General features: G+C 49.3%; 1 long non-coding RNA gene across 1 annotated transcript; it reads left to right on the forward strand.

Moving 5' to 3' along the window:
• Window positions 1-288: 288 nt before the first annotated feature.
• Window positions 289-11,940, forward strand: LOC140428789 (uncharacterized). Its single transcript, XR_011948883.1, has 3 exons — window positions 289-414; window positions 6,016-6,147; window positions 11,273-11,940. It is a non-coding gene; the product is annotated as an uncharacterized lncRNA (long non-coding RNA).
• Window positions 11,941-22,651: the final 10,711 nt, after the last annotated feature.

The following is a 22,651-nucleotide window of genomic DNA, read 5'->3' on the forward strand; positions in this document are numbered from 1 at the left end:
GTTCGATTGAGCAATCTGTCTTGAAGAATTTAACCTTCTGGGTGTCAATCCTCTTTCACAGCCCTGTTAGTAATATTATGGTCTATATGCTAACGAAGCCTCATGGTCCTGAAGAGCTATTTTCTATCCCTGGTGTTTTTCTTTTTGTAAAAGCCTCCATTGTTCAATTAGCATTAGCCCTTTTCTATCCCAGCATGCAGTCTGATGACAGACTCTGTTTTGAAGACACAGGTAAGACAATTCCTCGGACATTTCTCCAACCTGATTCTGTGACGTCTTGTTGTTTTTCAGATGTTAATGAGTGCACCATTGGATTGAATCCTTGTCATCAAATCTGCACCAATACCTTTGGATCTTACAAATGCAGCTGTCAATCTGGTTTCCTGTTGGCTCAGGATGGCAAGACATGTACAGGTAAATTCTTTCTGATTCTGATGCTCAGGGTGTAGGATGTAGCTCTTTGCGAGACTTTATTGAATGTTCCCATTACATACACTGTCCCTTCAGTTTGCAAAGATGGCCACTGTAACCCAAGCCTGTTTGCTATTTCATAGAATCCGTAGAATTCCTACAATGCAGAAGGAGGCCTTTTGGCCCATCAAGTCTGCACTAACACTCCAAAAGTGCACCCGACCCAGGCCCAGTCACCCACCCTACCCCCTAACCCTGTAAGCCCACCTAACCAGCACATCTTCAGACACTAAGGGGTAATTTAGCATGGCCAATCCACCAGCGTGGAGTGGCTTCAATGGGAAATCCCATTTACAGCAGTGGGAACAGAGAATGCCACTGCCCTGTGAACGACATGCTATCTCCTTCTGTCGGGAAACACGCGGCTGGGAGGCCGGAGAATCCCGCCCCATGATTAAGAAAGTCTGATGCTGATGGGAAAGATGGACGGTAAAAGAGATCAAGCTGGACAAAAAAACAAGCTTTTTAAAGAACCTTGCGAACTGGATGAATGCACCACTGACAAAAATTATCCACTCTTCGTGAGCAAGATTAGCATGGAGGTCCATGGTCACCAATGTCCTCTCAGGGCATGATACCTGAAGAGCGAAAGATAACACTTCAGGGTATGCCAACAGACTGCTATTGAAATAGCTAAAACAGTTTTTGCAACTATCACAGACACGGGAAGGCAGCTTTTTAAATTTAATTTTTAAAGTGTTGATCAGTTATGTAACTTTTAAAAAATATAAATTTTTATTGAAAACTTCTTCATTTTGAAAAAATAGATTAACAATACAATATAAAATGGATGCTTCGGGTTACAATGTATAAAGAACACAATCAACAGTTAAGAATACTTCCAAACCTAACCCCCAACAATAAACCAAAATACCATTAGCAACTGACGGTGATTAACTCTTTGAAAAATGAATGGCTGCCATCTTAGGTAGAACCCTATCATCGACCCCCTAATAGATAGATAGTGTTCATAGAATTTAGAGTGCAGAAGGAAGCCATTCGGCCCATCAAGTCTGTACCTGCCCTTGGAAAGAGCACCCTACTTAAGCCCACGTCGCTACCCTATCCCAGTAACTCAGCTTTTTGGTCACTAAGGGCAATTTAGCATAGCCAATCCACCTAACCTGCACATCTTTGGACTGTGGGAGGAAACCGAAGCACCCGGAGGAAACCCACGGACACACGGGGAAAATGTGCAGACTCCGCACAGACAGTGACCCAAGCCGGGACCTTGGAGCTGTGAAGCAACTACGCTAATCACTGTGTTGCCATGCTCCCTTTTGACCTTCTACAAATGTAAAAATTCCTTGAGGTCACCCAACCAGACGGAGGCATTGGGCGGAATAGGAACCCTCCACCCAAGCAGAACTCACCTCTGGGCTATTAACAAGGCAAAGGCGAGGACATCTGCCTTCACCGTAAATTTTCATCCTGGAGCCCAGTCACCAGCGGTGTACCACAGGGATCAGTGCTGGGTCCTCTGCTATTTGTGATTTTTATCAATGACTTGGAAGATGGAGTTGAAGGTTGAGTTAGTAAATTTGCTGATGACACCAAGATTGGTGAAGTAGTGGATAATGTGGAGGGCTGTTGTCGGCTGCAAAGAGACATTGATAGGATGCAGAGCTGGGCTGAAAAGTGGCAGATGGAGTTTAACCCTGATAAGTGTGAGGTGATTCATTTTGGGAGGACAAATTTGAATGCGGATTACAGGGTTAACGGCAGGGTTCTGAAGAATGTGGAGGAGCAGAGAGATCTCGGAGTACATGTCCATAGATCTCTGAAAGTTGCCATCCAAGTGGATAGAGCCTTGAAGAAAGTCTATAGTGTGTTTGCATTTATTAACAGGGGGATTGAGTTTAAGAGCCGTGAGGTTATGCTGCAACTGTACAAGACCTTGGTTAGATCACATTTGGAGTATTGTGTGCAGTTCTGGTCACCTCATTATAGGAAGGGTGTGGAAGCATTGGAAAGGGTGCAAAGGAGATTTATCAGGATGCTGCCTGGTTTGGAGGGTAGGTCTTATGAGGAAAGGTTAAGAGAGCTAGAGCTTTTCTCATTGGAGCGAAGGAGGATGAGAGGTGACTTAATTGAGGTGTATAAGATGATGAGAGGGATAGATAGAGTGGAAGTTCAGCTACTTTTTCCTCGGTTGGATGTAGCTGTTACAAGGGGGCATAACTATAAGGTTCATGGTGGAAGATATAGGAGGGATGTCAGAGGTAGGTTCTTTTCTCAGAGAGTGGTTGGGGCGTGGAACGCACTCCTAGCTATGGTAGTGGAGTTGGACACTTTAGGAACTTTCAAGCGGTTATTGGATAGGCATATGGCGTGCACTAGAATGATTGGGAGTAGGTTAATTTGATCGTAGTTTCAAACTAGTTTGGCACAATATTGTGGGCCGAAGGGCCTGTCCTGTGCTGTACAGTTCTATGTTCTGTAAGGTGAAATGTTTCTTTGGAGAGCAGGTGCAGACATGATGGACCGAATGGTTGACTCCTTCAGCACCATAACAATTCTGAAATTCTTTCAAGTGTTTTTGACATTCAAGATTGATTCCACTTTAAGGACAGCACAGTGGCGCAATGGTTTGCACTGCTGCCTGACGGCGATGAGGACCCAGGTTCGATCGCGGCCCCAGGTCACTGTCTGTGTGGAGTTTGCACATTCTGCCCGTGTCTGCGTGGGTCTCACACCCACAACCCAAAGATGTGCAGGGTAGGTGGATTGGCCACGCTAAATTGCCCCTTAATTGGAAAAAAATAATTGTGTGGTCTAAATTTATTTAAAAAAAAGATTGATTCCACTTTCCCCACTCTTCAGACAATGCATTCCCTATCATAACAACCAGTCAGTGTCATGGCCACAGGTGTTATTGCTGAGCAAGTCAGGTTGTGCTGATCAAGGGCAGCACCATAGCATTGTGGCTAGCACAATTGCTTCGCAGCTCCAGGGTCCCAGGTTCGATTCCGGCTTGGGTCACTGTCTGTGCGGAGTCTGCACATCCTCCCCGTGTGTGCGTGGGTTTTCTCCGGGTGCTCCGGTTTCCTCCCAGTCCAAAGATGTGCAGGTTAGGTAGATTGGCCATGATAAATTGCCGTTAGTGTCCAAAATTGCCCTTAGTGTTGGGTGGGGCTACTGGGTTATGGGGATAGGGTGGAGCTGTTGACCTTGGGTAGGGTGCTCTTTCCAAGAGCCAGTGCAGACTTGATGGGCCAAATGGCCTCCTTCTGCACTGTAAATTCTATGAAATAAACCTTTAGTTTCCATATTTTGAAAGTGAGGAAGAAGAGTTACAACCCCAAAAGTATAGAACTCCAGTAATAACTACGATTTTAAAGATTAAAAGATTAATTAAAAAGAAGAAAAAAAGCTTATGCATGCAAGATTAAAGTTACATGGTTAAAAATAGTTTTACAGAATAACACCAAAAATACATTTGGTCAAAACACAAAAGTAATCTATTTTCATTGCAACAACTCCTTTATTGAATTTTCACCTAAAAGTCCAGTAATATTACCCAAGGCAAAAAATTGTTGTCGCTTTAATAAATGTATGCCATACAAATCTTCAAACTAAGATCTGGAAATCCGAAAAGAAGCTTCAGCGGTAAGCTCCTTTCCGGAATATTCTCCTGGCTTGAAACTGGTTCAATTTCAAAATGTTCACACCTTCTCAGTACACAGATCTGACATGCAGGACATTTCCCCATACAGACACCACAGTTAAACATCTTTCCTTAAATAATTATTCCCTCTTTCTTCTAAAGTTCCATTATCTTTAAACAACTCCTTGAACTCAAATTTTCCAAATATAAGAATCTTTTGTGTTTTCCAATTTTGTCTCTGCTTTTGAGTCAATAAAATGTAATATGCCTTCCCCTGTTTGTTCATGGAACAATTCTGAGTGGTAAAAGTTCATTGTCACCTTTGATCTCCCCATAGAAATTCAACAGTTGAAAAGCCTAGTCCCCACTTATCTGAAAATGCAAATTCTAGTCCAAACTATTTACTGATAATTCAAACACATTATCGTCCCTCATTACAAATGCATGAACCTAACCTAAACCAGGGGCTGGTTTAGCACAGTGGGCTAAATTGCTGGCTTGTAATGCAGAACACAGCCAGCAGTGCAGGGTCAATTCCTGTACCAGCCTCCCCGAACAGGCGCCGGAATGTGGTGACTTTTCATAGTAACTTCATTGAAGCCTACTTGTGACAATAAGTGATTATTATTATTAACAGCTTACCTTTTTATCTCTCACTTCTCACAGACAAGCTGTCTCTATTAACCTTCCCCAGTTTAATTAATCACACATGCAAACACACATACCTTTCTTTACAGAACACCACTGTAATCCCAAAAATATTTTAAAAATCATCCATCATCACACCAGGTAATAAAAAAGACATAGGGTGAGATCTAGTGGCCCCGTTCGCCATCAGTGCAAATCCCATTGCAGCTAAACCTTGTGAGAGGGTCAAAATGGGATTTGCACTGGCGGGATCTTGGTTGCAATCTTCCGCGCTTGTGATGTGATCAGGTTCAGGCCCAAAAAGACCGTGAGCCGATTTCCATTAATTTGAATATATTTAAATATACTTAAATGGCTTTACGCCATTGCGTCCACCCATGATGGATGACACCCAGTGGCGTAACATAACATCAGCGCAAATCACTATTGGCTTTCAAAAGTGATAAACAGTCGTGATGACCATGCCGGGGGAGGCCCCAGGGGTTGAGGGCCAAGGCTGGGCATTGCTCCTGGCACTCATGCAGTCCCCTCGGCAGTGTCAAGTGGGCACTTAAGTGGGAATTGCCAGGGTCTAACCTTCCTCCATGGGAGGCTTCCCTATGTGTGGTGGGGGTAGAGTCCCAATGGCAGTGCGGAGGGGGGGGGGGGGTTAGCTCTCCTCGATGCTCCTGTGGTGGTGGTGGTGAGTGCTGGGAGGGGGGAAGAGTTGCCCTCAAATATTCTGTGGTGCGGGGAGGGGGAGAGGGGGGAGAGTGCCCACTCCAATACGTCTGTGTTGGGAGGTGGGTCGCCCTGAAGCCTGTAGGTGTGGTCCTCCGTGACCATGAGGCAGTTGGGGCAACATATTTTAAACGCCGATCGGGTTGCCATCTTTAAATGCTTTTCTGGCTGTATCAGACTCTGGCCCGCCAGTGACAATGCAAACCATGCCCCCAGACGTCCTGTACATTAAGTGCCAGAAAACCTGATCTGAAATTTCAGTTGTGTTTCTGGAGAGAAACACATCTGTCTTTGTCCAATTTGGGGAAAATTCCACATATAAAGCTTCCTCTGATACATTTAGAATGAACACAATTACACAATTAACTCCTTCTTCAGGAATCCTGTGCATCTATACTGTTTATATATTTGTGCTCTATGAATTTCAGGTGCACTATCCTTTTCAGTGAGTTACTAAAATGAAGGATGTAGGATTCATAGCTCACTTCTAATTGCCAGTGGGTATGTTAATGGAGATTGCTAACATTGCTAACAACTCACATGCTGTATTACTGGTTCTGTTCCTGCAGATATTAATGAGTGCCTGGATTTGCACAGCAGACAGCAGCAATGTGAATGGAGGTGTTTGAATCTTCCTGGTTCCTTCCATTGTATATGTCCACGTGGCTACACATCGAATGGTGACAAGTATCTCTGTGAAGGTGAGTTCCGTCTTTCAGTTTGTAATTAACCTATTTGTCCATTTATGTAAGGTAGACCCAGATGGGTAAGGGTCAGTTCATCCGTCTTCGCTTTATTCAGCTTAAACCCACCCTTAGTTACAACACCCATCTCAATACCCAACTGCTACGTAAAGGGTCCAGTAGTTCTGGGCTAGATTTTCACAGAGTTGTGGAGGACCTGAGAACCTTGAAAAATTACAGACAGGACCCGTACCTGGAGGCTCCGAGCACATTTCTGACATGCATCATTGTCTCGGATAAGGGACAGGGCAGGGCGTGACACATGTATGAGGGATACCCAAACTCAGCTGGGGTATTCCACGACTGTATGGGGGACACATGTACTCTCCTGAAGGGCGGTTTGGTGTGCAGAGCTGTCAAGTTATTTAAAGTTCCTGCCCTTTAAATTTTGAAAAATATGTCTGCTTGTCTGTCTGAAAGAGAGAAAAAAACCCTGTTCTAGCAGTTTCAATAGATGTTAGTTGGTAACATCTGAGGGCAAACATTATAACAATGATTACTGCCTGACTGTTTCTACTACCTGTACTTATCACCTGAATAAGGGTAGGGGTAGGGGTGTGTGTGGGAGTGGGAGCTGTATGTTCGCAGTTGGATTGACAGCTCCTAGACTTTATTAAAGGATTAACTGTCTTTGACATGGAGTTATAAGTACAAATGTTTGTTGTTATAACTTTTAAAAATTAATTCAGGGGATATGGGCATCGCTGCCTAGGCCAGTATTTATTGCTCATTCCTACTTGTCCTTGAGAAGGTGGTGGTGAGCTGCCTTCTTCAACCACCGCAGTCCATGTGGTGGCGGTAAACCCACTGTGCTGAAAGGGAGGGAGTTCCAGGATTTTGACCCGGTGACAGTGAAGGACAACGATACATTTCCATGTCAGGATGGTGAGTGGCTTGGAGTGGAACTTCAAGATGGTGATGTTCCCAGGTAACTTGTCCTTGTAGATGGTAGTAGTCATAGGTTTGGAACGTACTGTCGCAGGAGCCTTGGTGAGTCCCTGCAGTGCAACGTGAATCTTGTAGCTGGTAGACATGGATGTGACTGTGCATTGGGGGTGGAGGGAGTGAATGTTTGTGGAAGGGTGAGCAATCAAACGGCCTGCTTTGTCCTGGATGGTGTTGAGCTTCTTAAGTTTTGGCGCAGTTGCACTCACCAGGCAAGTGGAGAGTGTTCCATCACACTCCTGATTTGTGCTTTGTAGATGCTGTACAGACTTTGGGGGATTAGGAGGTGAGTTACTTGATGTAGGAGTCCCAGCTTCTGAGCTTCTCTTGTAGCCACAGTATTAACATGGCTGATCTAGTTCAGCTTCTTGTCAATGGTAATGCCCCAGGATGCTAATTGTGGGGGATTCAGGTGTGATTAAATCCTCTCCTGGAGAGGACAAGTAGAAGCCGGGGTGGAGTTATGCTGACAAAAGAAGGAGAGAAATAGTGCACTTGTACGGTGACCATTGATGAACCTTATGATCCCGGTTATCACAGAAATCCAGAGCTGTCAGATTAGAGTCGGGAGAAGTGAGGACACAACTTTCCACAGCACTTGTTGGCTAACCTTATTGTGAGTAAATGGGTAGGTGGGTGAATGGGTGAATGGGTTGTTGGGTGATGGTGAATGGGTAGGTGAGTGAGTATGTGAGTGGATAGGTGGGTGAATGGGTAGGTGGGTGAGTGGGTGAATGGATAGGTGGGTGAGTGGGTAGGTGGGTGAGTGGGTGAATGGGGAGGTGGGTGAGTGGGTAGGTGGGTGAGTGGGTGAATGGGGAGGTGGGTGATGGATGCATGGGTAGGTGAGTGAGTATGTGAATGGATAGATGGGTGAATGGGTAGGCGGGTGAGTGGGTGAATGGGTAGGTGGGTGAGTGGGTAGGTGGGTGAGTGGGTAGGTGGGTGAGTGGGTGAATGGGGAGGTGGGTGAGTGGGTAGGTGGGTGAGTGGGTGAATGGGGAGGTGGGTGATGGATGCATGGGTAGGTGAGTGAGTATGTGAATGGATAGATGGGTGAATGGGTAGGCGGGTGAGTGGGTGAATGGGTAGGTGGGTGAGTGGGTAGGTGGGTGAGTGGGTAGGTGGGTGAGTGGGTGAATGGGGAGGTGGGTGAGTGGGTAGGTGGGTGAGTGGGTGAATGGGGAGGTGGGTGATGGATGAATGGGTAGGTGAGTGAGTATGTGAATGGATAGGTGGGTGAATGGGTGGGTGGGTGAGTGGGTAGGTGGGTGAGTGGGTAGGTGGGTGAATGGGGAGGTGGGTGAGTGGGTAGGTGGGTGAGTGGGTGAATGGGGAGGTGGGTGAGTGGGTAGGTGGGTGAGTGGGTGAATGGGGAGGTGGGTGAGTGGGTAGGTGGGTGAATGGGTAGGTGGGTGAGTGGGTAGGTGGGTGAGTGGGTAGGTGGGTGAGTGGGTGAATGGGGAGGTGGGTGAGTGGGTAGGTGGGTGAGTGGGTGAATGGGGAGGTGGGTGATGGATGAATGGGTAGGTGAGTGAGTATGTGAATGGATAGGTGGGTGAATGGGTGGGTGGGTGAATGGGGAGGTGGGTGAGTGGGTAGGTGGGTGAATGGGGAGGTGGGTGAGTGGATAGGTGGGTGAGTGGGTAGGCGGGTGAGTGGGTGAATGAGGAGGTGGGTGAGTGGGTAGGTGGGTGAATGGGGGGGTGGGAGAGTGGGTAGGTGGGTGAATGGGGAGGTGGGTGAGTGGGTGAATGGGTAGGTGGGTGAGTGGGTAGGTGGGTGAATGGGGAGGTGGGTGAGTGGGTAGGTGGGTGAGTGGGTGAATGGGGAGGTGGGTGAGTGGGTAGGTGGGTGAATGGGGAGGTGGGTGAGTGGGTAGGTGGGTGAGTGGGTGAATGGGGAGGTGGGTGAGTGGGTAGGCGGGTGAGTGTGTGAATGGGGAGGTGGGTGAGTGGGAAGATGGGTGAATGGGGAGGTGGGTGAGTGGGTAGGTGGGTGAGTGGGTAGGCGGGTGAGTGGGTGAATGAGGAGGTGGGTGAAAGGGTAGGTGGGTGAGTGGGTGAATGGGGAGGTGGGTGAGTGGGTAGGTGGGTGAGTGGGTGAATGGATAGGTGGGTGAGTGGGTAGAAGGGTGAGTGGGTGAATGGGTAGGTGGGTGAGTGGGTAGGTGGGTGAATGGGGAGGTGGGTGAGTGGGTAGGCGGGTGAGTGGGTGAATGGGGAGGTGGGTGAGTGGGAAGATGGGTGAATGGGGAGGTGGATGAGTGGGTAGGTGGGTGAATGGGGAGGTGGGTGAGTGGGTAGGCGGGTGAGTGGGTGAATGGGGAGGTGGGTGAGTGGGAAGATTGGTGAATGGGGAGGTGGGTGAGTGGGTAGGTGGGTGAGTGGGTGAATGGGTAGGTGGGTGAATCGGATCAGCGGTACTAGTTGAGTTGGGTCAGGAGGATAGTCTGGTCTGGGGTGTAGCTGGGGGTCAGGTGAGGTAGTCGGGTCTGCGGAGTCGGGGAATAGTCGGGGGGCTGGGGTGTCTGGAAGATAGTTCGGGAGGTCAGGGGGGATCCTTGGCGAACGTCATGGGGGTGATTGTGGGATTCAGTTTTATAATTACCCCAGCGTTAGGCTAGGTTTTAATCTCTTTAACATTATCAGGGTTCAGGTAAATCCCACAGGACTGTACAAAGCCTTTGACTCTCACAAAGTGATGGAAACATTCACAGAGAGTCCTAGGGGACAGGGGAATTGTTTGTCGGATGTTCAAATATCCCAGGCAGTTCCCACGGAGATCAGCATGTCGGGATGTCTGCAGGGTCCTGCTGTGCTGTCTCAGTGTACACCTGCTCTCCAATGATCAAGAAGATTTGCCCTATAGCTGAATATATCTCTTGTTTTAGTAATGTTGGTCGAGTGATAAATGTTGGTCAGGATTCTGGTGCCATGGGATCTGGTGCCATTGCTCTGGTGCCATGGGATCGGCACTTTAGGCCTCTGTTTAAAGTCTCATTGTAAAGGAAGTATTTGAAGAATTCAGTATTCCCTCAATAATGATCACTCCATGGTCGAATTCATCTATAAATCCTAAAAGATCAACCAAAATAAACCCTGGGCTGTACTAAATGAATAATTGAGGTTACAGTTGTATTGTGGTGATATTATTAGGCTAGTAAAACTGGACTAATAATTCAGAGATATGTGCTCAAATCCCCTCATGGCAGCTATTGAATTTAAATTGTTATTTATTAAATCCGGAATAAAAAAACAGTCTTGGTAATGATGACCATGAAAACTAGCATCCATTGTTGTAAAAATCCATCTGGTTCACTAATGTCCTTTAGGGAAGGAAATCTGCCGTCCTTCCCTGGATAGCCTACATGTGACCCCAGACCCACAGCAAAGTGGTTGACTCTGACATGTCCTCTGAAATGCCCGAGCAAACCACTCAGTTCTCAGCTGGTTCACCACCACACTCTCAATTAAGGATAAATGCTGTCCTTGTGCGGTAGCACAGTGGTTTGCACTGTGGCTTCACAGCGGCAGGGTCCCAGGTTCGATTCCCTGCCGGGTCACTGTCTGTGCGGAGTCTGCACATTCTCCCCGTGTCTGCGTGGGTTTCCTCCCACAGTCCAAAGACGTGCAGGTTAGGTGGATTGGCCATGCTAAATTGGCCATGCTAAATTGCCCTTAGTGACCAAAAAGGTTAGGAGGGGTTATGGGGATAGGATAGAAGTGAGGGCTTAAGTGGGTCGGTACAGACTCAATGGGCTGAATGGCTTCTTTCGGCACAGTATGTTCTATGTATATACCCAAAATTCTGCTGACAGATATTTACCAATGCTGAGGTATGGACATTTCCTAAGTTCAGGCGGCAGAATTTGTGATTCTCTGGCCTCCCTCCCGCATGCTCCTTGACGGTAGCAAGCAGCACGCTGTTCGTGGGGGTGGGATTCTCTGCTCCCTCCACTGTCAATGGGATTTCCCGTTGAAGCTATTCAATGCCGTTGGGTAACCGCTGCCGGCAGAACCAAAGGATCCCGGCACCAGCAAACATCTGGAGAATTCAGCCCAGATGTTTTGAGAAATGAAATGCTGATTGAATATGAATGTTTTTTTAAGGTAAGTGTGTTGTGTTTGTATTTCAGATATAAATGAATGCTCCTATAATAATGGTGGCTGCTCTCAGCTTTGCATCAATACCAGTGGGGGATATCGATGTGCTTGTCCAGAAGGTTACATCTTCAGTCTGCACAGCAAGAAGAACTGTCAAATTGTTCAGATTTAGGAATTGGGTGACCGTTTACAAGCTGAATGTTTCATACATAAAGACTGCAACATCCTCCATTATTCATAGACATCACACATCATCAACATTTTGCATTGCTTAAAATAGTGTTTCAAAACCATTTGTTCATTGTCACCATAGCCTTAGCGTGGCCACAGGCTTTCCCTCCAGTTTTCTTCACGTTTCCCTCAGTCCACATCTCAGTGTTAACCACCGCCCGATGTTTCTTCTTCCTCGTCTTATTTTGTCTTCAGTTTCTCCTTTAATAAGAAAAAGGCTGTTGGGTTTTCATTTCCAATGTCCGATTTTGGCTATCCTTAACTCCCTAACTGTACGAAACAACCCAGTCATTGATCTAAGACACTCAGTTGACCTTCTGTCCATGCAGATGATTCTGAGAATTGTCAGAATAGCCTGCCACTCCTCCGACAGTACTGCAAATGAGGTATGGAAGATTTACAAGGCCTCCAGACAACCTGAACATTTGAATTCAAGGGCTTCAAGGGGGGTCGGGGTGGAGGGTGGGGTGGAGGGGGAGATGGGGTAGCGAGAATGTAGCAATGACAATGTAAGTGTAGGATAGTAATAACAATATTAGACATAAGGTAAACTATTGCAGTGTAATGTAAGCCTACTTGTAACACTAATAAAGATTATTATTCTTATAATCATTAAAAATAAAATTGGATAAAGACTTGGGGGAGGTGTAATATAAGGATCTAGCGCATAGGGGGTTAGTGTGGGACTGGGTGATACAAGAGAGCTTGACTCGGATCAGTCGAGTGTTGGACAGAGCTGTGTGTACCAGCCAGTGTGGAGACAACTCCTCGTTTATACCCTTTCCTGTACATTTGTAAATAATTCTAAGAGTCAATAAAGATTACCTACATATGAGTGTGAAGACTTCTTCTGACCTTCTGCCCTGCAGCCAACAACCGGGGCAGCACGGTAGCCTTGTGGATAGCACAATTGCTTCACAGCTCCAGGGTCCCAGGTTCGATTCCGGCTTGGGTCACTGTCTGTGCGGAGTCTGCACGTCCTCCCCGTGTGTGCGTGGGTTTCCTCCGAGTGCTCCGGTTTCCTCCCACAGTCCAAAGATGGGCAGGTTAGGTGGATTGGCCATGATAAATTGCCCTTAGTGTCCAAAATTGCCCTTAGTGTTGGGTGGGGTTACTGGGTTATGGGGATAGGGTGGCGGTGTTGACCTTGGGTAGGGTGCTCTTTCCAAGAGCTGGTGCAGACTCGATGGGCCGAATGGCCTCCTTCTGCACTGTAAATTCTATGATAATCTATGAACCTACAGCAGGTCATCTTTAATTCCAGATTTTTGTATTAAATTCAAATTTCACCAACTACCCTGGTAGGATTTGAACCTGGGTCCACAGAACATTATCCTGGGACCCTGGATTATTATCCAGGGCCCAATACCACTGCGCCACTGCCTCCTCTGAGGAGCCAATTTGAAAACATCCATTGCCAATACCCGATTCCTGCTTTTCCTGCAAAGCTGAATTTTTGAAAAAGAATTTAGAGTACCCAATTCATTTTTTCTAATTAAAGGAAAATTTAGCGTGGCCACCTAGCCTGCACATCTTTTGGACCCACGCAAACGTGGGGAGAATGTGCAAACTCCACACGGACAGTGACCCAGAGCTGGGATCTAACCTGGGACCTCGGCACCGTGAGGCAGCAGTGCTAACCACTGTGCCACCGTGCTGCCTTCAAAACTGAAAAGAAATAATGAATTAAATGATCCAGGAGAATCATGACTGAAACCCGGGAGTTAACTATCCCAGGATAGTTAATCAAGCAACCATTGTTGAAAATGTTTTTTGGTGCTGGATGACACGCTGTGGTGTGCTGAGGAGGGTGAATGCCTCAATCTCATGCATGAGGCTGGGGTTGATACAGTGGTTCACAGAGCACACCTGACGAAGTCGAGGATGAGCCGGTTGTTTGAGGGGGTGGATAATACTTGTGAGCGGTGTGGGAGGGGCCAGCCAATCACATACATATGTTCTGGTCCTGCCCGAAGCTGGAGAAAGTTTTGAGGTCATTCTTCAGCACCATGTCGCGATCTTGCACGGGATTTAGAGCCCAGTTCCCTGGGGGCCATATTCGTGGTGATGGAATTGACGGAGATGCAGGCTGGAGCGGGGCAGATGTTTTAACCTACGCCTTGCTGATCGATTGCAGGTGGGTCCTGTTTCTCCACCCTGTGCCTCAGTGTGACTGGGGGATTTAATGGAATTCTTGCACTTGGAAAAGGTTAAATTTGCCCTGAAGGGGCAAGTGGGGGGTTCCATAAAAGATGAGGTTTGTGTAAAATATATTTCAAGGAGCTGGTTACCATCAACTTCTAGAGGAGGGAAGGGGGAAAGGTTGGTTAGGGTGTTTGGGGGAGGTGGATTTGGGGTTTTGTGTTGGTTTACTTAGTAATGTTGTATGTTTTAACATAGAACATACCATGCAGAAGGAGGCCATTCAGCCCATCGGGTCTGCACTGGCCCCTTTTAAGCCATCACTTCTACCCTATACCCGTAACCCAATAACCCCTCCTAACCTTTTTTAGTCACTATGGGCAATTTATCATAGTCAAGCCACCTAACCTGCACGTCTTCGGACTGTGGGAGGAGACCGGAGCACCCGGAGGAAACCCACGCACACACGGGGAGAACGTGCAGACTCCGCACAGACAGAGATCGAGCAGAGAATCGAACCTGGGACCCTGGCACTGTGAAGCCACTGTGCTACTGTGCTGCCCATGTTAAAATGTTATAAATTTGAATAAAAATACTTAAAAAACAATGTTTTTTGGTGCATTCTGCCATTAAAGCAGAGTGTGCCAAAACTGGGCCGGGCCGGAGAATCCCCGCGACCAGGCCACGCCGCCGGCACGCGGAGAATCGGCACCAATGGTGCCGGCGTGGTTGGCGCAGCTCCGGTCGTGGGCCGCTCTATGCGGCCGTCCGGCCGATTCTCCGGCCTGGATGGGCCGAGCGTGCGTGAAAAAAAAACCGAGTCCCGCCGGTGCCATTCTAACCTGCTCTCAGCCGGCGGGAACTCGGCATGGAAGGGTCGGGGGGCGGCCTGTGGGGGGGGGGGGGGGAGCTCGATGTGGCCTGGCCCACGATCGGGTCCCACTGATTGGCGGGTCAGCCTCTCTGGCTGGTGGCCTCCTTTCCTAAGCGCCGGACCCTGTAGCCCTGCGCCATGTTGCATCGGGGCCGGTGCGTTGAAGGAGGCCACTGCGCATGCGCGGATCCCGCGGCGCACAGTTCATGCCAGGATCGGCAGCTGGAGGGGCGCGAACCTCTCCAGTGCCGTGCTGGTCGCCTGTAGGGGCCACAATTAGTCCTGGCAGCGGCCCGTTCACGGTGTCATAAAACGCGATAGTGTTTACGACGGTGTGGACACACGATGAGGGGTCATAGGTCCAACCGGCCCCCAACAGTGCTTTCCCACTACCAGCGGTTGTGGGCCGCATTTCCTGCGGAGACAGCCCGTCACGGCCTAGGGCTGGGAGAATCCCGCACGGGAGCTTTCGCACTTGCCAGTTTTGGCACACTCTGCTATAATGGCGGATTGAACCAAAAAACATTGTGTTTTAAGTATTTTTATTCATTTTTTAACATTTTAACATGGGCAGTGCGGTAGCACAAGTGATTAGCACTGTGGCTTCACAGCGCCAGGGTCCCAAGTTCGATTCCCTGCTGCATCCCTGTCTGTGCGGAGTCTGCACGTTCTCCCGTGTCTGCGCGGGTTTCCTCCGGGTGCTCAGTTTTCCTCCCAGTGAGGGATTAGAGAATCCCTCCGAGTGCTCCGATTTACTCCCACAGTGAGAGATTAGAGGATCCCTCCGGGTGATCCGATTTACTCCCACAGTGAGGGATTAGAGAATCCCTCCGGGTGATCCGATTTACTCCCACAGTGAGGGATTAGAGAATCCCTCCGAGTGCTCCGATTTACTCCCACAGTGAGAGATTAGAGAATCCCTCCGGGTGATCCGATTTACTCCCACAGTGAGGGATTAGAGAATCCCTCCGGGTGATCCGATTTACTCCCACAGTGAGGGATTAGAGAATCCCTCCGAGTGCTCCGATTTACTCCCACAGTGAGGGATTAGAGAATCCCTCCGGGTGATCCGATTTACTCCCACAGTGAGGGATTAGAGAATCCCTCCGAGTGCTCCGATTTACTCCCACAGTGAGGGATTAGAGAATCCCTCCGGGTGATCCGATTTACTCCCACAGTGAGGGATTAGAGAATCCCTCCGGGTGATCCGATTTACTCCCACAGTGAGAGATTAGAGAATCCCTCCGGGTGATCCGATTTACTCCCACAGTGAGGGATTAGAGAATCCCTCCGAGTGCTCCGATTTACTCCCACAGTGAGGGATTAGAGAATCCCTCCGGGTGATCCGATTTACTCCCACAGTGAGGGATTAGAGAATCCCTCCGAGTGCTCCGATTTACTCCCACAGTGAGGGATTAGAGAATCCCTCCGGGTGATCCGATTTACTCCCACAGTGAGGGATTAGAGAATCCCTCCGAGTGCTCCGATTTACTCCCACAGTGAGAGATTAGAGATTCCCTCCGAATGATCCGATTTACTCCCACAGTGAGGGATTAGAGAATCCCTCCGAGTGCTCCGATTTACTCCCACAGTGAGGGATTAGAGAATCCCTCCGGGTGATCCGATTTACTCCCACAGTGAGGGATTAGAGAATCCCTCCGGGTGATCCGATTTACTCCCACAGTGAGGGATTAGAGAATCCCTCTGGGTGCTCCGATTTACTCCCACAGTGAGGGATTAGAGAATCCCTCCGGGTGATCCGATTTACTCCCACAGTGAGGGATTAGAGAATCCCTCCAGGTGCTCCGATTTACTCCCACAGTGAGGGATTAGAGAATCCCTCCGGGTGATCCGATTTACTCCCACAGTGAGGGATTAGAGAATCCCTCCGGGTGATCCGATTTACTCCCACAGTGAGGGATTAGAGAATCCCTCCGGGTGATCCGATTTACTCCCACAGTGAGGGATTAGAGAATCCCTCCGGGTGATCCGATTTACTCCCACAGTGAGGGATTAGAGAATCCCTCCGGGTGATCCGATTTACTCCCACAGTGAGGGATTAGAGAATCCCTCCGGGTGATCCGATTTACTCCCACAGTGAGGGATTAGAGAATCCCTCCGAGTGCTCCGATTTACTCCCACAGTGAGGGATTAGAGAATCCCTCCGAGTGCTCCGATTTACTCCCACAGTGAGGGATTAGAGAATCCCTCCGAGTGCTCCGATTTACACCCACAGTGAGGGATTAGAGAATCCCTCCGGGTGCTCCGATTTACTCCCACAGTGAGGGATTAAGAATCCCTCCGGGTGATCCGATTTACTCCCACAGTGAGGGATTAGAGAATCCCTCCGAGTGCTCCGATTTACTCCCACAGTGAGGGATTAGACAATCCCTCCGAGTGATCCGATTTACTCCCACAGTGAGAGATTAGAGAATCCCTCCGAGTGCTCCGATTTACTCCCACAGTGAGGGATTAGAGAATCCCTCCGAGTGCTCCGATTTACTCCCACAGTGAGGGATTAGAGAATCCCTCCGAGTGCTCCGATTTACTCCCACAGTGAGGGATTAGAGAATCCCTCCGAGTGCTCCGATTTACTCCCACAGTGAGGGATTAGAGAATCCCTCCGAGTGCTCCGATTTACTCCCACAGTGAGGGATTAGAGAATCCCTCCGGGTGCTCCGATTTACTCCCACAGTGAGGGATTAGAGAATCCCTCCGGGTGATCCGATTTACACCCACAGTGAGGGATTAGAGAATCCCTCCGAGTGCTCCGATTTACTCCCACAGTGAGGGAGTAGAGAATCCCTCCGGGTGCTCCGATTTACTCCCACAGTGAGGGATTAGAGAATCCCTCCGGGTGATCCGATTTACTCCCACAGTGAGGGATTAGAGAATCCCTCCGAGTGCTCCGATTTACTCCCACAGTGAGAGATTAGAGAATCCCTCCGAGTGCTCCGATTTACTCCCACAGTGAGTGATTAGAGAATCCCTCCGGGTGATCCGATTTACTCCCACAGTGAGGGATTAGAGAATCCCTCCGGGTGATCCGATTTACTCCCACAGTGAGGGATTAGAGAATCCCTCCGGGTGATCCGATTTACTCCCACAGTGAGGGATTAGAGAATCCCTCCGGGTGATCCGATTTACTCCCACAGTGAGGGATTAGAGAATCCCTCCGAGTGCTCCGATTTACTCCCACAGTGAGGGATTAGAGAATCCCTCCGAGTGATCCGATTTACTCCCACAGTGAGGGATTAGAGAATCCCTCCGGGTGATCCGATTTACTCCCACAGTGAGAAATTAGAGAATCCCTCCGAGTGCTCCGATTTACTCCCACAGTGAGGGATTAGAGAATCCCTCCGGGTGATCCGATTTACTCCCACAGTGAGGGATTAGAGAATCCCTCCGGGTGCTCCGATTTACTCCCACAGTGAGGGATTAGAGAATGCCTCCGGGTGATCCGATTTACTCCCACAGTGAGGGATTAGAGAATCCCTCCGGGTGATCCGATTTACTCCCACAGTGAGGGATTAGAGAATCCCTCCGGGTGATCCGATTTACTCCCACAGTGAGGGATTAGAGAATCCCTCCGGGTGATCCGATTTACTCCCACAGTGAGGGATTAGAGAATCCCTCCGAGTGCTCCGATTTACTCCCACAGTGAGAGATTAGAGAATCCCTCCGAGTGATCCGATTTACTCCCACAGTGAGGGATTAGAGAATCCCTCCGAGTGCTCCGATTTACTCCCACAGTGAGGGATTAGAGAATCCCTCCGGGTGATCCGATTTACTCCCACAGTGAGGGATTAGAGAATCCCTCCGAGTGATCCGATTTACTCCCACAGTGAGGGATTAGAGAATCCCTCCGGGTGATCCGATTTACTCCCACAGTGAGGGATTAGAGAATCCCTCCGGGTGATCCGATTTACTCCCACAGCGAGGGATTAGAGAATCCCTCCGGGTGATCCGATTTACTCCCACAGCGAGGGATTAGAGAATCCCTCCGAGTGATCCGATTTACTCCCACAGTGAGGGATTAGAGAATCCCTCCGAGTGATCCGATTTACTCCCACAGTGAGAAATTAGAGAATCCCTCCGGGTGATCCGATTTACTCCCACAGTGAGGGATTAGAGAATCCCTCCGGGTGATCCGATTTACTCCCACAGTGAGGGATTAGAGAATCCCTCCGGGTGCTCCGATTTACTCCCACAGTGAGGGATTAGAGAATCCCTCCGAGTGCTCCGATTTACTCCCACAGTGAGGGATTAGAGAATACCTCCGGGTGCTGCGATTTACTCCCAGAGTGAGGGATTAGAAAATCCCTCCGGGTGCTCCGATTTACTCCCACAGTGAGGGATTAGAGAATCCCTACGGGTGATCCGATTTACTTCCACAGTGAGGGATTAGAGAATCCCTCCGAGTGCTCCGATTTACTCCCACAGTGAGGGATTAGAGAATCCCTCCGAGTGCTCCGATTTACTCCCACAGTGAGGGATTAGAGAATCCCTCCGGGTGATCCGATTTACTCCCACAGTGAGGGATTAGAGAATCCCTCCGGGTGATCCGATTTACTCCCACAGTGAGAGATTAGAGAATCCCTCCGGGTGCTCCGATTTACTCCCACAGTGAGGGATTAGAGAATCCCTCCGAGTGCTCCGATTTACTCCCACAGTGAGGGAGTAGAGAATCCCTCCGGGTGCTCCGATTTACTCCCACAGTGAGGGATTAGAGAATCCCTCCGGGTGATCCGATTTACTCCCACAGTGAGGGATTAGAGAATCCCTCCGAGTGCTCCGATTTACTCCCACAGTGAGAGATTAGAGAATCCCTCCGAGTGATCCGATTTACTCCCACAGTGAGGGATTAGAGAATCCCTCCGAGTGATCCGATTTACTCCCACAGTGAGGGATTAGAGAATCCCTCCGGGTGATCCGATTTACTCCCACAGTGAGGGATTAGAGAATCCCTCCGGGTGATCCGATTTACTCCCACAGTGAGGGATTAGAGAATCCCTCCGAGTGCTCCGATTTACTCCCACAGTGAGAGATTAGAGAATCCCTCCGAGTGATCCGATTTACTCCCACAGTGAGGGATTAGAGAATCCCTCCGAGTGCTCCGATTTACTCCCACAGTGAGGGATTAGAGAATCCCTCCGGGTGATCCGATTTACTCCCACAGTGAGGGATTAGAGAATCCCTCCGAGTGATCCGATTTACTCCCACAGTGAGGGATTAGAGAATCCCTCCGGGTGATCCGATTTACTCCCACAGTGAGGGATTAGAGAATCCCTCCGGGTGATCCGATTTACTCCCACAGCGAGGGATTAGAGAATCCCTCCGGGTGATCCGATTTACTCCCACAGCGAGGGATTAGAGAATCCCTCCGAGTGATCCGATTTACTCCCACAGTGAGGGATTAGAGAATCCCTCCGAGTGATCCGATTTACTCCCACAGTGAGAAATTAGAGAATCCCTCCGGGTGATCCGATTTACTCCCACAGTGAGGGATTAGAGAATCCCTCCGGGTGATCCGATTTACTCCCACAGTGAGGGATTAGAGAATCCCTCCGGGTGCTCCGATTTACTCCCACAGTGAGGGATTAGAGAATCCCTCCGAGTGCTCCGATTTACTCCCACAGTGAGGGATTAGAGAATACCTCCGGGTGCTGCGATTTACTCCCACAGTGAGGGATTAGAGAATCCCTCCGGGTGCTCCGATTTACTCCCACAGTGAGGGATTAGAGAATCCCTCCGGGTGATCCGATTTACTTCCACAGTGAGGGATTAGAGAATCCCTCCGAGTGCTCCGATTTACTCCCACAGTGAGGGATTAGAGAATCCCTCCGAGTGCTCCGATTTACTCCCACAGTGAGGGATTAGAGAATCCCTCCGGGTGATCCGATTTACTCCCACAGTGAGGGATTAGAGAATCCCTCCGGGTGATCCGATTTACTCCCACAGTGAGAGATTAGAGAATCCCTCCGGGTGCTCCGATTTACTCCCACAGTGAGAGATTAGAGAATCCCTCCGAGTGATCCGATTTACTCCCACAGTGAGGGATTAGAGAATCCCTCCGAGTGCTCCGATTTACTCCCACAGTGAGGGATTAGAGAATCCCTCCGAGTGATCCGATTACTCCCACAGTGAGGGATTAGAGAATCCCTCCGGGTGCTCCGATTTACTCCCACAGTGAGGGATTAGAGAATCCCTCCGAGTGCTCCGATTTACTCCCACAGTGAGGGATTAGAGACTCCCTCCGAGTGCTCCGATTTGCTCCCACAGTGAGGGATTAGAGAATCCCTCCGGGTGATCCGATTTACTCCCACAGTGAGGGATTAGAGAATCCCTCCGGGTGCTCCGATTTACTCCCACAGTGAGGGATTAGAGACTCCCTCCGAGTGCTCCGATTTACTCCCACAGTGAGGGATTAGAGAATCCCTCCGAGTGCTCCGATTTACTCCCACAGTGAGGGATTAGAGACTCCCTCCGAGTGCTCCGATTTACTCCCACAGTGAGGGATTAGAGAATCCCTCCGAGTGCTCCGATTTACTCCCACAGTGAGGGATTAGAGAATCCCTCCGAGTGCTCCGATTTACTCCCACAGTGAGGGATTAGAGACTCCCTCCGAGTGCTCCGATTTGCTCCCACAGTGAGGGATTAGAGAATCCCTCCGGGTGATCCGATTTACTCCCACAGTGAGGGATTAGAGAATCCCTCCGAGTGCTCCGATTTACTCCCACAGTGAGGGATTAGAGACTCCCTCCGAGTGCTCCGATTTGCTCCCACAGTGAGGGATTAGAGAATCCCTCCGAGTGCTCCGATTTACTCCCACAGTGAGGGATTAGAGAATCCCTCCGGGTGATCCGATTTACTCCCACAGTGAGGGATTAGAGAATCCCTCCGAGTGATCCGATTTACTCCCACAGTGAGGGATTAGAGAATCCCTCCGGGTGATCCGATTTACTCCCACAGTGAGGGATTAGAGAATCCCTCCGGGTGAACCGATTTACTCCCACAGTGAGGGATTAGAGAATCCCTCCGGGTGATCCGATTTACTCCCACAGTGAGGGATTAGAGAATCCCTCCGAGTGCTCCGATTTACTCCCACAGTGAGAGATTAGAGACTCCCTCCGAGTGCTCCGATTTGCTCCCACAGTGAGGGATTAGAGAATCCCTCCGGGTGATCCGATTTACTCCCACAGTGAGAGATTAGAGACTCCCTCCGAGTGCTCCGATTTGCTCCCACAGTGAGGGATTAGAGAATCCCTCCGGGTGATCCGATTTACTCCCACAGTGAGGGATTAGAGAATCCCTCCGGGTGATCCGATTTACTCCCACAGTGAGGGATTAGAGAATCCCTCCGGGTGATCCGATTTACTCCCACAGTGAGGGATTAGAGAATCCCACCGAGTGCTCCGATTTACTCCCACAGTGAGGGATTAGAGAATCCCTCCGGGTGATCCGATTTACTCCCACAGTGAGGGATTAGAGAATCCCTCCGAGTGCTCCGATTTACTCCCACAGTGAGGGATTAGAGAATCCCTCCGGGTGATCCGATTTACTCCCACAGTGAGGGATTAGAGAATCCCTCCGGGTGATCCGATTTACTCCCACAGTGAGGGATTAGAGAATCCCTCCGAGTGATCCGATTTACTCCCACAGTGAGGGATTAGAGAATCCCTCCGGGTGATCCGATTTACTCCCACAGTGAGGGATTAGAGAATCCCTCCGGGTGATCCGATTTACTCCCACAGCGAGGGATTAGAGAATCCCTCCGGGTGATCCGATTTACTCCCACAGCGAGGGATTAGAGAATCCCTCCGAGTGATCCGATTTACTCCCACAGTGAGGGATTAGAGAATCCCTCCGAGTGATCCGATTTACTCCCACAGTGAGAAATTAGAGAATCCCTCCGGGTGATCCGATTTACTCCCACAGTGAGGGATTAGAGAATCCCTCCGGGTGATCCGATTTACTCCCACAGTGAGGGATTAGAGAATCCCTCCGGGTGCTCCGATTTACTCCCACAGTGAGGGATTAGAGAATCCCTCCGAGTGCTCCGATTTACTCCCACAGTGAGGGATTAGAGAATACCTCCGGGTGCTGCGATTTACTCCCACAGTGAGGGATTAGAGAATCCCTCCGGGTGCTCCGATTTACTCCC

The sequence above is a fragment of the Scyliorhinus torazame genome, chromosome 8, assembly GCF_047496885.1.
Source record: "Scyliorhinus torazame isolate Kashiwa2021f chromosome 8, sScyTor2.1, whole genome shotgun sequence".
NCBI classification, from domain to species: domain Eukaryota; kingdom Metazoa; phylum Chordata; class Chondrichthyes; order Carcharhiniformes; family Scyliorhinidae; genus Scyliorhinus; species Scyliorhinus torazame.